Genomic DNA, 19,129 nt, shown 5'->3' with positions numbered 1-19,129 from the left:
TGCACAACCACTTTATGGTGTAGGTACCATTATCACCCCCCTTTGTGGTATGAGGAAGTGAAATCTAGAAATCTAGCAAGTGGGCAGAGGTGGGATTTGAACCCAGGCAACCCAGGTCCAGAGTCCATGCTCTCAGCCACTATGCTATGTGCTGTGATTTTCCAAGATCTTGATCTATTTTTATAATTAGGGATATACTATTTTTTCCCCCCTAAAAGCAATGAATTTCCCTTCCCCATGAGTCTTTCTGGGGAGAGATTCCACCCCTGAGCCCTCCACCCTTCCTCCCCACAGGTACCACGCAGGTAACAGTCTGTGTTTGCCCTGTGAGGTGACTTCCTCCCAAACATTCCCCGGCCCCACCTTCTAACACACAGTTACCAACTCTGGGTCATCTGATGCCTTAGTGCCAGTGTGAATGTTTATCCTGCTCCCCAGTGACTTATAAGAGGAACATTTCCTGGAAATACTGCAGATGGACATTTCACTGTGGTGAGGTGTTTAGTGTCTGAATCACTCCTGTTGCCTAGAAACCTGTTAGTGTTTGGCAAAAGGAAGGCGACTTAGACACAGGTACAGTCAGACATGGGGCCGGTATTTATTCAGCATGACCTCCTCCCGGAACTAGACTGTCCATTTCCTGCTTAACCTTGACACAGTTCTTTCACTGATAGCAGAGGTGCCTTCAATGCTTTTCAACACAGGGAAATTCAAAGGGCACCATGCTGTACATGGAGTAGACAGATCCCTTATAGCCGAACTATATGCTACACTATTTTTCTTATTGAGTTTTGGAGAAAAGCTTTAAAAGGTAATTACAGGATTCTTACACACAAAAGGGAATTGGAATTATACGGTGTCGTAGAAGTAACTTGCCATCCCTGTTAAGAATTAGTTCTCTTCTGAATTCAGTGAATATAACGCATTCCTAAACAGCACTGAGTCACTGCATATGACCTCATAGTCAAGGAAGAATTTTTTCAGAGGGTTGACTCATGGGGTAGGCCCCATTCAGGCCACAAAAACTGTTATACACATACCTATGTCTGTCTATCTGTTTGTCTGTCTCTCTCTCTGTTTTGGAGGGGAGGGTAACAGGTAAGAAATGCCGACCACATATAAGTAGCATCAGTACTGAAGGGATTCACCCTCCAAAACCGTAATAAATATAAACAGATATCACAGTCAGCCTAAGGTCAGCTCACTGATTTTTCTCTTCAAACTTAAGTTAGCACAATTGCCTATGTCACTCTAGAAGCTAAAAATCTAGAACAAAACACTCTAGAATAATTTTAAAAAATGGCTTGCATTCCATATAAATTCTCCACCAGTTACTGTTATTCCCCTAATATTTGGGGGCTCCATTATTTTTCTTAGTAATTTCTACGCATTAAGTATTCAAAGGAGGAAAAGTGGTTTAAACAAATACAAACAAATACACACATACTAGATACTGGGGTTTTTCTCTTTGTTCTCCTCTTCAGCCATGCCTGCTAAAGGCGCAGAAAGTAAGATGTAAAGGTATGCCTAAGTGTCACCTCATCTTTGTGGGCAAGTCCTGAATCATAAATGTATTTAATGTACTGAAGGATACAATGTAATTTAGGTAATTTCCTTTTTTCTTCCCCTCACCAAATACTATTCATCCTAACACAGGGTTTGCAGTATATCTGACACCTATTAAGTACTATTAAAAGTATAGCAAATCATGTAACTTTTACTTTGACCTTGACAGCTATAAAAGGAGGATGTATATAAGTTTACTTAGCAAAGATTTTCATCTCAAACATATGTTAAAACTTTACCTTCTCCGATAGATTTTCTTTTTTGAAGACATATTATAGGGGGGAAAAAACCTTTCCATGTCTAAAAAATTCTTGAAATCCACCAAAGTTTGTGATATCTTTAAGAAACAGGTACTCTTGTTATCTGGAACTGGCTTACTGCAGGTTACAATTACTACTGGCAAGCAACAGAGGGGTGAATTGCTCTCCAAGATATTCTCAAGTCCTAATCATGACTAAAGAAGGGCCTCCCACTTTGGGGTTCATATTTGACAAGTGGATCGGCTGCAACCCTATGAAATGTTTGGGTTCAGGTCTGTAACTGAGGGTACATAGCTTCGTTCTTTTAAAATAGAGTTTAGTCTTGGGAAATCAAACTGCCAGCTGAAACGCTGAAAGCTTAGTATTTAAGCTCATGATTTTGTTGCTGCCTACCTGCTTAATGCAAGCTTCAGTAACAAAGGAAGAATATTTGTTCCCATGCTATAACTAAAGCTTTTTGATAATTATATGGGAGTAGAACCTCATCTGTGAGAGCGAGGGCACTTTCTTGCATTTGTGTACTTTGAGAGCTAAATTACCACTAATTCTGTTTCATCTTTCAAAATCTTATTGATAACGATTGCACTGTTTTGTACACCTGAAACTAATAAAAAATATTAAAAGTAAAAAAGAAATAGAAATACATTTAAAAATTACTAGAGAAATGGTCATAGTATAAAAATAAATGGGGGGAAAGCCGCCACAAAAAACAAAAAACAAAAAAACAAACAACCAAAAACCTTATTTAACCTCCATTTAGATACCTGAATGTGTTATGGCCAGGTGAACCACCTCACAGAGCTTGTAGTTGGGGAAACTAACTCGGGGAAATAAATGTCTGGGTAATTAAAAGTTCAAGACTTTAAAATTCCCCAGTTGAGGAAGGTCACGGAAGGCTTCCTAGAAGAAAGAGCCTCTCAACTCAGACATAAAGGAAGAAGAGGAAAAAGGCAAGTTGGGAGTGGGGTTCTTTAAGACAGAAGGAATAGTATGTGCAGACGCCTTAAGGAGCAAAGGAGAATGTGGTTGGCATGCACGAGAACAGAAGGAAGGGCAGTTTGGCTGACATGGGGAAAGGTTGGCTCCTGAAGACCCTTGTTAGGGTATTTGGATTTTGCCCCCAGGATAATGGCACCAAGGAGGGACATGCTCGGTTTGTGTTTTGTAAGGATCCCACTTAACAACTGCTGACACTTAGAAACCAAAGAGATAAGGATTTCTTACACTCAGCAGAAAAATGACCCGATCATCCCTATACTCAACGGTAAATATATAAGGTTCTTCATTTAATCAACTTTCTGTAGCACCAGTGAGATGTTATCATCTGATCTGGGAAAGCAGAACTCAGCCTATGAAGAGAGGTGAGTGAGCTGAATTCAAGTTCTAGTTCTCCCGTGTTCCAGCAAAATCACTTAACTTTTGGGCAAGTTGCTTAAATCTTCTGTGCCTCAAAGTCGAGTCAATAGCAGCTACCTTGTAAGGTTGCTCTTAAATGAGGTAGTATATGTAAGGAACAGTGGCAGCCACAGTGTCATTCAGTCTTAGTTATTATCATCGAAAACATACCAGTCGACTACGAGCATTAAGAACGCTGGACAACATTTGACATTTTAAACATACAGACACTTCTCTTTAGATGCCATCTAATTTCTCTAGGAAAAGCAGCTTACACAAATACATCTCTAGGTTTAAGACTTTTCAGTTTTCTATTTGAATATCTGAAAAATTTAAATGAGATCCTAACATACAATTATACAAAAAAAAGCTGTCTTTCAAAATCTTTGGGCCTTATGTCCTATTTGGACAAACATTTGCTGTCCTGAGTGAAATTTCTAGGACTGTTTGTTTGCAGATAAGTTTCAGAATCAGGGCATACTTAGAAATCAGGTTGCCTAACCGAAATCTTGCGGTTATGAATCCAAAGGAATGAGTAAATCCATTTATCTAATAATTGAATTATAAAAAATTAAAGCAAGAAGCTTTTAAGCCTAAATATAGGCACTGGGAGGACCAAAGAACCAGTTGTGGATTCACCACTAAACATAAAACCATTCGATACCCAGCAGTCTTCTTGTTGCCTCCATTTGTAATAAATGCTAAATCACTGTTTAGAAATATGAAGAATTACACATTGTACAACAGAACACAGACTACAAGTCAAGATATAATGCCAAACATCAATTAACTGCATGCTAAAAATATCTGTGTCACTTACCACTAATACTGCAGAGTGAGCATTAAAATCTTTGCAAAGCTGATTATGTCTGGGTCCCCAAGACCACTTCCAGTTCAATGATTCACTAGGAAGACTCTCAGGACCTATCATACAGTGTATTCATGGCTATGATTTGTTACAGCAAAAGGCTACAAAGCAAAATCAGCAAAGGAAAAAAGGCTCATGAAACAAAGACTGGAGGGACCCAGGAGCGAGCTTCCCAGTGGAGTCACACAGGCCAGGCTCAATTCCCCAGCAATGAGTTGTGACACCTGTGAAATGTTGTCTGCCAGGGAGGCTCATTAGTGACTCAGTGCCCGAGGTTTTTTACTGGGGCTGGTCACATAGGAACCTGCTGCCAGGCATGTACCCAAATTCCTCCCAAACACCAGCAGGTATTCAGTATAAACAATATTGTTTGCACAAACAGTTCAGGCACAGTTAGCCATTTATGGTGGGCACTCTCCCAAAATCGAAGTTCCTAGATGCCAGCTGAGGGCCAGACTTGCAAGAAGGACTTTCTAAGGAGAATAGTCTCAGCCCTGCTGGGATAACTCACTTTTGCACATTGTCGTATTTCAATCAGTTATAGTACAGGACCAAACTATAGGAGAAACGTCTTACTCTTAGTAGATCACCTAGGTATACCATGAGTTTGAGAAGCATTTTTATCCCGTGTTTTCAGTACTTAAAATGTAGCATTTTTAATATGGACAAATATTGTTTTAAATTATAGAAGATCTAAGATGGCCTTTAGTGGTTGTCTTGTATAATAAAAACTTATAAATAAAAAAGCTGAATTTTAGTCCTGTTTCGTTCTCCACTGAAAATTCTGAATAGTATGCCTATATTGAAATTACTCTGAGATACCATTTAACCTCCCAGATTAGAAAAAAAATCCAGACCCTAACAACAGTTATTCTCACAAATTCCTAGCAGTGGAGAGAATAAGAAAACCTCCTCAGGGAGGCAATTTGACAATATCTATCAAAATTATACACACACCTTATGACCTGCGATTCTACTTTGCAAATTTATACAGATACAATTACATCCATGCAGAATAACCTATGTACAAAGTTATTTACTGCAGCATTGTTTAGGAGCAAAGGATTGGCCACAACCCAAATGTCTATCAATAGGTCACTATTTAAATTGTGGTACATCCATACAATGGACTACTCTGTAACTGTTGAGGAAAAAAAAGAACGAGGAAGCTCTCCTAGTACTATTGTGTTAAACCCTCCTACATATATTAGCAGAAAAACATACATTGCACAGAAGTACGATTTGCTATCTTTTACTTTATGAAGGGGGCAAACATGAATTCATATTCATACTTGTTTGTCTGTGCATAGAAACTGGAAGGATGCATTAGATACTGACAGCACAGGCTGGCCGGGGATGGTAGAGACAAAATTGGGACAGAATCCGTGAATCTGAAAAAAATGTATAAAAGTGGTATACTTAAAAAGTAATCCCTCTTTCTTTTCTAAACCCAAGTTACATCAACCTGGCAACATTTTTGTTTGTTGTTTTATTAAGGTTCTATATTTCTGCAGTGATTAAACTAGAGCATAAGATTGCTTTTATCTTATTTTCCAAGTCAGGTTCCAACAATCTTTTTTTCGTTTGTGTAGGTCTGCCATTTTGAAGGGGGTTTCCCCAGGACACCTGAGAGTGAGTCAAGTTCTCTGTACCTCCCTGCTCCCATTTGTTTGCGGAAGACAACTGGGAATTTTTTTAAAAGCTCCATGAAAACAGGGGTTTTGTTTTGTTCACTGCCTTGTTCGCAACCCTTAAAAAAGATGCCTGGCACACAGAAATGGTTCAGTATTTGTTGAATAAATGAATTCATTTTGTAACCCACCTTCAATGGGACAGATACTACCAGACAAAGGGAGAGGTATCGCTGGGGTCGAATATTTAGAAAGACTTGTCATTCCTAGTATCGGCCCAATACAGACATTCAAATCCTAGCAATAGTCCTAGAATTACTTTGAATTTTACAGGAGACAAACAAATAAGCCTATAGAATGCTGTGCCGAACATTCAAAAAATGTATTTTTAATTAATTTGGGATTACATGGCCCTGGGGTCCATCTTAGGGCTGAAGTCTTTTTAGGCAAATACCACACTAATTAGCAACGATGAAAAATGGCTATCATGAGAGTCAAATAAGCCCCAGGCTTACTGTGCCCTGACGTGTAAAGAAAATATTTTGCATTAAAAATGCAACCACTATTTTTAGTCTCAAGAATAAAAGTATCATTGAAATGAAATTCAAATCACTATCGACAGTGAATTGACTTGCACAAATGTCAATCACAAAGAAAAAAGCTCCTTCTTCCTTCCTCAGTGGGCACAGAGTGGGTATAATTACCACGCCGCTTTTACCTTGGTTTACATAACTATAAAACAGAATAACTTTGCTAGCAATAAATACAGTAACGTTGCTGAATGGGGCACGGCTGACTGACGTTTCTTTGAAGACTTTTAGTGCCACAAACTCTTCTTAACACACGGCCCAGGCAGTAATGGAAAGAGGTTAGGAAATTCTGGTGTTACCTCTATTTCTCTTGCTGACATTTAAGACAATATCCATAAGGGAGGAAACATCCACTCACGTGAAACATCTTGAAATCTAACACTCTCCTGAGACTAAAACAGAAAGTCTCACAGGTAAGGCATTTTTGAAAGAAATATCTGAACTGGGAAAGAGAAGCAAGCAGAGAAGTTGCCGGACTACTGGGAGGCAGCCAGCCTTCCACTCACTGATACACTTACATTTACAGTACAGCGCCAGGAAGCACCCAGCCTACGTTTGCAGAGGGTGCACAGCGAGTCCCACCTCGGTCCTTGCAGCAGTCGACACCCCCAGTCTCGGAGCAGATCCTTTGTGGGAAGAGTGAGGCGGAGGACGATAGCTCTAAAAGGAAAAAAAAAGAAAAAAGAAAAAATGTGAGAGGTTAAAGAAGAAGGGTGCTTTGTTATGTTTTGTTGGTTTCCTGGGGGTGGAGGTGAAATGAAGAGCATTCTGATACAGTCCCCAGGAAAACATGGGCTCTAACAGCATCTCAGGAGAAAAGCCACTTGGCCATTCATTGCACAGACGTTGACTTAACACCTGACAGACCCCGTTCCGAGGGGGAGCAGTGCAGGCAGGCAGATGCCGTCCTCTCATGATGCTCAGATTCTGACATGAGAACAAAATAGGAGATAAACAAGACGATGGTGATAGGTGTCACTCAGAGATGTCAGGCAAAATCAGAGAGAGGCTGATGTGGCTGGTTTAGAGCAAGTGGTCAAGGGGGGGAATGCTACTGAAGTTAAGACTTAATAGTAATGGGGAGGTGGGGGGGACAGCCAAGGAAGAACAGCCCTCCAAGCTAAGGAAGCAGCTGGGTCAAAGGCCCTGAGGCAACGATGAACCAGATAGGTTTAAAGAACGGAAAGGCACGCACTGCTGGGACACTGTGATGGAGGAGTGAAGACGTGCAGAGGAGGGCAGCGACCAGGCCACAGGGCGTGCAGACCAGGCAGAGGGAGGCCTGCACACAGAGCACACTCTGCGCTACGGAAACGCTGCCTCGCGTGCAGAATCCAATCTGTCACCTCCAGACAAAACGGCGAAGGATTCCCCTTGAAATACAGATGGTTGCTGTGACCGTTTCATGGATTTTAAAAACAGATTTAATTTTTTAGAGCCATTTTAGATTTACAGCAAAATTGAGCCGAAAGGACAGCTATTTCCCATATTTCTCTGCCCCCACACATGTCGAGCTTCCTCCATTAGCAACAGTCCTCAGTGTGGTACATTTGTTACAATCGGGGAACCTATATTGACACCTGATAAACACCCAGTATCATAAAGTTCACATTAGGGCTCATTCTTGGTGTGTACATTCTATGAGGTTGGACAACTTTATAAGGCATGACATGTACCTGTCATTATAGTATCATACAGAGTAGTTTCATTGCCCTAAAAATCCTCTGTGCTCTGCCGATTCATTCCTTCCTCTTCTCTTTTAATGGATTTTAAGTAACTGAAATTCAGCTTGTGGGTGGAAGTAAACATGCCACTGTTCATAGAACCACAGTATGAATATCCTAAGAGTACAGCCTGGGATCAACTACCAAACTGTAGTTTGATACATGTATGTACACACACGCACACACACACACACACACCAAATGGTAGTTGACCTATAAAATTTATTGACGTCTGTGTTTATTAATTACAGGATATACACCCATCTGAAACCAGAAACTGGTTTTCAATTGAGATCCCACTTTTACCCCAAACACTTAAATTTTGGAGAAGACTCAAGAACGAATGGGCCATTCCTAGGTATATACCCAAGAAAAATGAAAACAAAAACACAAAAAGTTTTAGTCCACACAAAAACTTGTATGCAAATATTCATTACAGCATTATTCATAATAGCCAAAAAGTGGAAACAATCCACATGTGCGTCAACCGATGAATGGATGAACAAAATGTGGGGTATCTATAAATAAAATATGTGGGAATAAAAAGGAATGAAGTAGGGACACATGCTACAACACGGATGAACACTGATGACATTTTGCTAAATGAAAGAAGCCAAACACAAAAGACCACATATTGTATGATTCCATTTATGTGAAATGTGCATAACAGGTAAATCCTTAGAGACAGAAAGCAAACTAGTGGTTGCCAGGGGTCAGAGGTAGAGGGGAATCGGGAGTGAAAGCTAATGGGTATAGAGTTTCTTTTTTGGGGTGATGCAAATATTCCACAATTAGATAGGGGTGCTGGGGCACAACTCTGTGATTACACTAAAAAACACTGAACTGTACTCTTTAAAATGGTGAATTTTATGGTATGAGATTATTTTTCAATAAAGATGTTATAAAAACCAAAGACCAAAAGTGCATCTGAAAAGCAGTGTAGAGATGAAATAAACGTGCACAGGTCAAAAATGCTATGTCCCAGGAAGGCCCCTGATAAGAGGTAAGCAGCTTAGTTTTCTATTTCACATACTGTACAACACCCTCAGTGGGGCATGTGTACCCTTAGGAAAGACCATCCCTCCGAGGATGCTTTTCTCATTGCGCTTGGGACCTCACTCCGGCTACAACCTCTCTCGCTACTTCACCCACTAACCTGACCCTGCTTCCCGCCACCATCATGCTTCCCCGGGATTACTGTAACCTCTTCCTGCCCCCCCCCCACATTTCCACATTGGTCTTTCTAAACTTTTACTCTCCTACTTTAAACCCTTCAGAGGTGTCCCATATTTAAGTCATGTCTAGAGCACTGAGGTACCATTAGAAAAAGTTAATGTATATTCATATTCAATCAGGTAGTACACGAACCAATGGGGCCACATAGCTCTTGATAGTGCTTACAAATGCAGCCTCCAGGTGTCCCCAAACGGTCCCTGTCCCTGTCTTCAGCGACAGTGCCGTAATGTTACCACCCACCAACGACCTCATGGGTTTATCGTTGTACCTGTCAACTTGAGCTACTCTATCATAAGGATTAATTTCATGACCTATCTGTAAAGTCAAGTTACCTTGGCTTAAATGAATACCTGATAAATCAAATCAAGTAAGAACTGGGCTCACAAAGAGATTTCTCAAGGAGACACATCCCAAACGTTCAATGCTTTTCATGTACCTACACACAGCCATATAGAGAAATAAGCCAAGAATGTCAAACTGGGAGAAGCTGCAAGTTAAAGTAGCTCATAAAACGGCAATCTTTTATAGGTAGCAAGCGCAAATGAAATCAAAGAAGAGCTGTTAGTTGCTCCTGGGCCATAGCTTAAGTCTGTCGACTATTATAATTGCTTATAACATGGTATTAATAATACTAATGATGTCGTCAGTTTACAGATTTTATTCAATTACACAGCTAAACACAGTGCTTTCCATCTAATCAAATTTAAAATGTGTGCCATTGTGAAAAAGAAGAATGCAAAAAGGGGTGCATGGTAGAATGCAAATTCATGCTTACCAGTCCAAAAACTCTGTGTGTACATCCTAATGATGTATCATGTTAAGAAAGAACCTATTTTTAAAAGTGTTAGAGAAGTTTATGATTTATTTTAATTTGAAGTATATATGCACCATGCATAACTTCAGGAAGAAATAAATGATATAACTTATAAAATACAACTGTGAGAAGAGCAATGCAGAATCAGAGCCAGGTAAATAGGGGTTCTTGATCACACGATGTAGTGGAAGAGGGAGGTTATTTCTGTGGTCAAATGCTGTTCCATCTGCTCCGCGTAGGGAATCACTGCCGAGGCAGCAAAGCTCGGGGGTTGTGAGCAAGGATTCTGAAACCTAGTTTCACACTTAGCACTGTGTGACTCCAGGCACAATACTTAAAACTGTGCCTCAGTCTTCTCATCTATAAATAGGGATAACAACAGTACTAATTTCTGAGGGTCCTTAAGAGGACTGAAGGAGGTAATATTTATAAAAAGCTCAGAAACAGCACCTGGTATATAGTATGCATGATTCATGTGTGTTAAGTGACTGAACTAGAGACAAAGAGACCAGGCGTAATAGAGTGTATTAGTTAAGTCTTACAAAATGACTATTTGGCTTTCAACAACTTTGTAGCTAGAGCAAGAGAGAGAAGAAACAATTTTCCAAACTCAGACAGTGTGTGTATCTCCATAACTGTGTGTGTTGGGAGGAAGGGGAGTGGGGAACCATGTTTTGTACCCCAGGGGGAGAAGGCTTTTCTTGACACTTAGCTCTAATATGGTCATTTCAGGTCTGTACACAAGAGGCAATGAGCAACCAGGTAGGCCAGGTAGACCACGTGTGACATCATACGGTAGTTTTTCACTGTGTCCCTCAGTAAATTCCAAAGCATAGTGGTCTAGAGGAGGAAGGCAAAGCCCTGGGATACAAGCAAGCAACTCTGATGGCCTGGCTCATTTCAGGGACACCACGGCTCCAGAAATCCCTCCTTTACTTCATTCCCACAGCTCTGCTTCTGAGAAGAAGAGCTGAGGAGAAACAGTTCCAAAGTTATGGAACAAATTCTCTAACATCAGGAGATGGCCAAAATGCAGCCACACAAAAACACTGATGCATTGAGAAGTGACTTTCCCCAGAAATATGTTTTTAAGTCTAACGGACTTGAGAGTCATTGCTGGCCCCAGAACAGCCATCATCATTTCAGGGGATTAAACCATTCAGAAGCATATTCCTATCTGCCATCATCATCTTAGGCTCTACCTAACAGTTAAACGGGGAACTTTTCCAAATTAGGAAAGCTAATGTGGTTAAGGCGCATTTTATTGTAAGTAGGAAAATAGATGAATTTTTATTTTTAAAGACTAGCTATTAGAGAGCAAATCTTAGCTAAAAAGGGACTTTTGTTCCTTCAGATATTCCCCTAATGCACATGGAAGACACGATGCAGCTGAACTCATGACTATTCCACAAGTCTGTGAAGAAGCTGATGTGATTTGCCCACTTTTTTCATACCTTCAGGCAAAGTATGCTGTCTTGAAGGCTAATATTTAAAGAAGTTTTCTTCAGATGAAATAGTGTTAATCTTAAAGTTGTTAATCAGCGGTAGCAATGTATTTTCATTTTAAATACTTGTGGGGTATTAATTACTAAAACCACCACAAGAAAGCAGAAATGGATTTATTCACAGGCAGTTCACAGGCACTAAATGTAGCATTCCGCAAGGAAGAAGAGTGAGGGGTGGCACATGTACGAGTATAATTAACCCCTGTACAGCTTGGACAACATCATTTCCTTAGAGTAGCCTCTCTTTACTCTTCCAGACTGGACTAGAGCCCCCTTCACCTGCTCCACATTGCACCGTATTTTTTCTCCATCATCACAGTTCGCTACTTATAATTATTTAATCAACTGTTGGTAAAGATTAACTTGTCTCTTTTCTGTCAGACACTCAACTCCAGGAGGGAAGGGACCACAGCTGTCAGTTTTTCTGTCCTCTTCCTGGCACAAGTCAAAAGTTGTTATTTGTTCACTAACTTCCTCTTTACGAGATAGCCAGCCGTGTTCCTAAAAAGTCCCAAGTAAGCTCCTTGCAAGTAAGATAAAGTCGCTGAAGTAATCTTAACAAAGGAGGACAAAAAGGGAAGCACTGTAACATTATAAAATCCACAAATTCGACGCCTTGAAGATTTTTAGAAGCAGAGTCCTTGGATATACGAGCATATGGCAGATGTGACTGAGAGGAGGAGAGAGAAAAGGAGAGGGGAGGAATGATCCGCTAATTTAGAAGGCTGCTTTAAAATTTAAAAAAAAAAATGTACCATGAGAACTCACACAGTGTTTTCTAATAATAGACTCTTAAATTTAAAATATCTTAAAAGGTCACTCTGTACTTTTCTCTGCCTAATATAGGCACATTGAAAACATCCCGGAAATAGAATTCTTTTCTTTTTTTTTTCTTTTAAGCCCAGAGAAGGTTGAACAACAGATTAAAAAGCCCTATGTCTAGCAACCTCTGCTTTCTACAGTTTTTCTGTTAGTTCTTACAATTGTCAATCTAGTTCTTCCCTTCATGACACAAAGTTGTTATTGTTACATCTGAATTCCTAAAACTCCTTAGAGTAAAAGTCATAAGAAATGACAAGAAGGTCACATAGTATCATAACAGTGAAACTTAATCATTTAATTTTACTAAATGCTTTCAGACCTGCAACAAAAGGAAATAATCCCTTTATACTTTAACACTGAGAGTGAGAAAGTGTTTAATCTTATTGGTGAGCAAAGAGACTCAAATCAAAAGTGAAATACCACATTTCACATATTAACTTGGCTAAAACAAACAAACAAACCCCTAAACCAAAATCATCAAGTTGCTCTCCAGGACTATTGTAAACTACATTTCTAATATTTTACAACCACTCTAAGAATGTGAACAAAGATGTAGCTCTGAGCCTCAGACACCGTTAATAATAGTGAAAAACTGGAAATGACTGAGTATCCAACAATAGGGGACTACTAAATAAATTATGGTGGGTGGATACAGTGGAATACTGAAATACTTCTTTACCATGTTTAGCAGAAGGTGACAACAGCTTTATGATATAGTAATGTGTACAAAACAATATGTGTATCCTGGTTTTTTATAAGTTGTATGTGAAAGCATAAACATGTTGGAAAGGTAATGCAAAATGTTAACAGGTGATAGATATATAAACGACTTAAATTTTCCTTTTGCTTATCCAGGTTTAAAATTTTCTAAAATAAACATGAGTTTAACTCTATAAAAAGTTAAAGAGAAAGTGAGTCTAAAGCTCCCAACACAAATTTCCAAATATCAGGTACCTTATTAACAGTTTCTAAAAACAGTTTATCACGATAAGCATATAGTCTGTTTAACATCATTATGTACTAAGGATAAAAATAGTAAACCTCATTTTTCATTTTGGTCACTGTGTGTGGGGCATGCAAATAAAAGTATTCTGTCCTGGAGACTTAAAAGTTTTCTTTTTCTTTTTAGCAAGATGCCATTTGTGGTGATGGACCACCAGGTAGCAAAAAGGTTAGCCTCTCTGGGTAAATATAGCATAATTATATAGTTCATAAAATTAAAATAAAATGTACATATTTGCTATGATTATTTTTCTTGGTCAAATGAAATATTCTCTTTGAAAATAAAAATCAGACGAGAAGTAAAAATGAAACTAGACATGGATAAATATGAATTAAGATAGAAACGAATTTGGGAGGGGGGTGTTAGAAAGAGGGCTTTCAGAGAGAGTTCACCTCTGGTCAGGGAGAGAGGACATTTGTTGGGAGGCAGAGTAACTCCTCAGGATATACATAAGTATTATAATCAAAACTGCAAGGATCCTGTGGTATATACACCTCAGCAGGTTACAAGAATGAGCAGACTAGCTATACCTGAGTAATTTGTCCAGAGCTAAACTTGTGCGAACTCTCCAGCTCTTGCTTTGTCTCCTTCAGATTCCCAGCCATTCAAGTCTCTTGGTTCTGTAATCCGTTACCCCAATTTTTTATTTTTCTCTCTCTTACTCTTTTGTTGTCCTTGTCTTAAGATTTCTGAGATTGCTTCCTGTAGCCTCCTCGCTAGTTAATCAGCAGTTTGCTTCTCCTGTGAGAAACTTGTTTTTGAAAATGAGTAATTTGTACTTACTTTAACTCTTTTATAGTTTACCTGGTTTACCTTTTGCGTCATTACCCATCTCAGACATCCTCATACAACATTCTTTCTGAGCAATCTCAAAGTGTATTACGTATTGGCATGTTCACATAATCCTGTTTCACAAAGCATCGTCTTTCAAGGTCTTCTTCTAAATCTTAGAGGAAGGATGATATTCAGAGACCAGAATGAGAGTCAAGAAAGTAAACTCTCCAAAGAGCTATGTGGTGTCCAAGTAAAGGAATAATGGAAGTCCTAAGAAGAACTGGAAAAGGAGAAGAAAGAAGGAAGTAAAATGAGGCACACGCTAATAGAGGTTTGTGCATTTGAACCTCGAGTGAAACAAAGGAAAATGAAGCAAAGCACCCAGATCCTAGGATGAGGAACACATCTGGGGGCTCGGGGCCAGAGGTGAGCAGCGAGACATGAACTAGAGGCCCAGCTGGTAGTGCCAGAGGCATCATTCAAGCCCTAATGGGCTGTCACAAAATGGAAGGGCATCTTGACCATATAAATAAGTCAGCTGCCTGCTTTTACCTTGAGCTTCTAAGTCATGCGTGCTCAGAGGCTATACCTCAGGATACAGGAAAGAAAAGTTTAAGGAGTAAACATTATGAATGCCATTGTTAATAGCCATGCCCCTCGTCGCTTGCTTTCAGGGTACAATCCTAAAGGGCCATTCTGATCTCAAAATACGGCATCTTTAAGAGAAGGATGAGGTTCAGCACATGGAGAAAGAACCCCGAGGGCTCCCCCCACCTCCCTAAAGTGCCTAAAGCACACTCTCGGGAAAAGTAAAGAATAATTCTTACCCTTGCAGAAAGGTTTACAGATAGTAAATAATCCGTTTTCCATCACATTTCTGAACAAACAAAAATGTGTAAAGGAAATGCAAGCTTGTGTACTCTCTCTAGTGAGGATAACACACATTCATTTTTCACTTTTCATGGTACTTTAGTTAAACTGTAATAATGCATTACTTGGTGGGTCACTCTAATCAAAGCCGTGGGAAATGTGATGAAAACAAGACGTAAAGGAGCTTTCTGGGGGCAAAGAACATGGGCAAAAAGTATTTTATTACAATCAGGAAATCTGCTTTTAATCTGCATTCTGATATTACAATAATTGTGATCTTTAAAAAGTCACTTTAACAGATCAAGCAGGCGGAAAATCCGTAAAGACTTAGTTGAACTCAACAACACAATCAATCAACTGAATCTAATTGACACCTACAGTCTACTTCCTCCAATAACAGCAGAATACACATTCTTCTCAAGCTTACAAGAAAAATCACCAAGGTAGACCACATTCCGGGCCAGAAAACACACCTTAATGAATTTAAAAGAATGGAAACTATAGAATGCCCTCTCAGACCACAATAAAATTAAACCAGAAATATGTAATAGAGAGATAAGATGGAAAATGCCAAAATACTTCGTAGATTAAACAACACACTTCTACTTAACACATGGGTCAATAATCTCAAGAGAAATTTAAAAATATTTTGAACTAAATAAAAATGAAAACACAACTTATCAAAATTTATGAATATAATAAAAGCAGTGCTTGACGGAAATTTGTAGCAGTGAATTCAGCACCCATTCATGATTAAAAAAAAACTCAATCAACTAGAAAGGGGGTAACTGCCTCAACTTGATAAAAAATATCTACAAAAAATGTACAGCTATTACCATACATAATGTTAAGAAGCTCAAAGCTTTGCCACTAAGATCAGGAACAAGGCAAGGATGTGCCCTCTCTCCACTGTCTTTTAACATGAAACTGAAAATCCTCGCTAATGCTGTAAGAAAAGGAAATAAAAGGTATACAGATTGGAAAGGAAAAAATAAAACTGTCTTTGTTCATAGACAACATAATCATCTATGTAGAAATTCTGAAAGAACTGACCCAAAAAAGTCCTCTCAGAACTAATAAGAAATTATAGCAAGGTTGCAGGATACAAGGTTAATATACAAAGGTCAATCACTTTTCCATAAACCAGCAATGAACAAGTGGAATTTGAAATTTAAAACACAGTATCACTTACATTAGCAGCCCCCCAAATGAAATGCTTATGTATAAATCTAACTATATACATAACTATGTATGTATATCTAAAAACTATATATGTATATAGTCATATATATAGTCTGCATGAAGAAAACTACAAGACTGATGAAAGATATCAAAAAAAAGAAAAAACCTAAACTAAATAAATGGAGAGACATTCCGTGCTCACAGATAGGAAGACTCAATATTGGTCAAGATGTCAGTTATTCCTAACTTGAACCATAGAGTCAATGCAATCCCGATCAAAATCCCACCAGGTAATTTGGTAGATATTGACAAACGATTCCAAAGTTTATATGGAGAGGCAAAATAACTCGAAGAGTCAACTCAATTTTGAAGAAAAACAAAGTCAGAAGACTGACACTACCTGGCTTCAAGACTTACTATAATATACAGCTACAGTAATCAGGACAGTCCAATATTGGTGAAAGAATTGACAAGTCAATGGGACAGAAGAGGGCCCAGAAATAGACCCACATAAATAAAGTCAACTGATCTTTGACAAAGGAGCCACAAATATACTTTGGAGCAAAGATAGTTTTTTCAATAAGTGGAACTAGAAAAACTGGCTATCCGCATGCAATAAACATGAATCTAGACAGACTTACACACTTCACAAAAATTAACTCAAAATGGATCATAGCTCTAAATGTAAACTACAAAACTATTAAAGCCCTAGAAGATAACATAGGAGAAAACTAATTGACCTTGGGTATGAAGGTGAGTTTTTAGATATAACACTAAAAGTATGATCCAAGAAAGAAATAATTGATAACTTCACTAAAATTAAAAACTTGTACCCTATAAAAGGCGATCTCAAGAGAATGAAGAGACAAGCAACAGACTGGGAGAAAATATTTGCAAAATACACGTCTGATAAAGGACTATGACCCAAAATATACAAAAAACTCTTAAAACTCAACAATAGGAAACCGAACAACGCAATTAAGAAATGGGGAAAAGACCTAAACAGACCTCACCAAAGAAGACACACAGATGGCAAACAGGCATGTGAAAAGATGCTTCACATCGTATGTCACAGGGCAATGCAAATAAAACCAATAATGAGATACCAGTATACCTGTTAGGAGGGCCAAAATCTGAAACACTGACACCACCAAGTGCTGGTGAGCATGGGGAGCAACAGGAACTCTCATTTGCCGCTGGTGGGAATGCAAAATGATACAGCCACTTTGGAAGACAGTGTGTCAGTTTCTTACAAACTAAACATGATTTTACCATCTGATCCAGCAATCATGCTCCTTGGTATTTACCCAAAGGAGTTTAAACCAGGTCCACAGAAATACCTACACATAGATGTTTATAGCAGGTTTATTCATAATTGTCAAAATTTGGAGGCAGCCAAGATGTCCTTTGATAGGTAACTGATAAATGAAACGAACTGTGATATATTACACAATCGAATATTATTCAGTGATAAAAAGAAATGAGCTATCTCAAGCCACGAAAAGATACGATGGAACTTTAAATGTAAGTGGCTAAGTAAAAGAAGCCAATCTGAAAAGACTACATACTATATGATATCAACTATCTGGCATCCTAGAAAAGAAAAAACTACAGACAGTGGAAAAAAACAAAAAACAAAAACCAGTGGTTGCCAGGTGTTGGCAGCGGGGAAGGGAAGGATGAATAGGTGAAGCACTGGGGATTTTTTAGGGTGGTGAAACTATTCTGTATGATACTGCAATGGTGGCTATGTGTCATACATTTGCCAAAACCCATAGAATGTACAACAGAGTGAACCCTAATGTAAACTAAGGAATTTAGTTAATAGTAATGTATCAGTATTGACTCATCAATTGTAGCAAATGTTCCATACTAATGCAAGCTGTTGACAATAGAGGAAGCCGGGGGAGGAAGCAGCAAGGCGTACGGGAACTCTATACTTTTTGCTCACTTTTTCTGTAAACCTAAAACTTCTCCAAAAACATAAAGCCTATGAGTTTACAAAAAAGTCCTTCTCAGAATTACCTATTAGAAATTCATTCATAGTTGAGATTGCAACGATTTTTTAAAAAATAAGACACTCCAAAGATTGTCATTTAAGCTGTAAAGCAGCACTCGAATATTAATGGCAAAACAGCGCTCAGTTATGTCGTTTAAGAACAAGACATTTGCTCCAGCACAATCACTGGTCTAAATCTGCCTTATAATTCAAAAGCTCTTAAACCTTCTAAGTGTAGAGAGCATTCTAAACACTGCTGAATGCCGATGAAACAACATCTGTGGTCGAGGCAGCACCCCAGTTTGTGGTATAACATGCTTAGATCTGTAACTGTATCATTGCCCCCACAGGTCTTCATAGTCTACATATTCATTCCAACAAACATGAAGGCTATGTTTTGTATACCAAAATGGCAGGGCCCACCTTCTCCCTGCTGAAATTAAAGGCTTCATTCAGCGTGCAGCAAAGGCACATATAGGGAGGGGGTTTAGCACAAATCTGCAGTGTGCCATTTGCAAAATAGTACCCTGATGAAACTACACCTAAAACTTGCTTTGCTTCCAAAATGACATCTTTAGGACATGCCTTAAGAACCTTCTCATAGGCAAGATCTCACTTTAAAGGAGCCCCATAAGTGAAGAGTTCCCAAGCTGCGTGCCTCAAGGAACCCTGCGACAAAGAGCCTTGCTATCAGCTAAGAAGATGCAAATTTCTGTCTTATCTGCCAATAAGACAGAAATTTGACTACAGAAATAACGGCCAGGACCCAAAACATATTTTTCTGCCATGTGCAATATTCTGTGAGTTTTATACTGTGATTTTAGAGGAAAACATGTCAATTTCAAACAGCCTTCTTAAGGCTTCTGTGAATTACATCCACAGTTCAGAAT

General features: G+C 38.9%; 1 protein-coding gene across 4 annotated transcripts in view; it reads right to left on the bottom strand.

The window, feature by feature from the left end:
• SGMS2 (sphingomyelin synthase 2) overlaps nt 1-19,129 on the bottom strand; it is an 84,987-nt gene that overhangs the window by 45,819 nt on the left and 20,039 nt on the right. For 2 of the 4 annotated variants that reach the window (XM_033106363.1, XM_033106362.1), the window contains exon 2: nt 6,829-6,970. The gene's annotated coding sequence lies outside the window, so the exon portion shown is untranslated. Of the gene's footprint in view, nt 1-4,041; nt 4,066-6,828; nt 6,971-19,129 lie in introns of those variants that run through there. The other 2 variants (XM_033106366.1, XM_033106365.1) reach the window with 2 other exon arrangements.

Source organism: Rhinolophus ferrumequinum, chromosome 5 (genome assembly GCF_004115265.2).
Source record: "Rhinolophus ferrumequinum isolate MPI-CBG mRhiFer1 chromosome 5, mRhiFer1_v1.p, whole genome shotgun sequence".
NCBI lineage: Eukaryota > Metazoa > Chordata > Mammalia > Chiroptera > Rhinolophidae > Rhinolophus > Rhinolophus ferrumequinum.
This window is presented reverse-complemented; position numbering and strand designations above follow the sequence as displayed.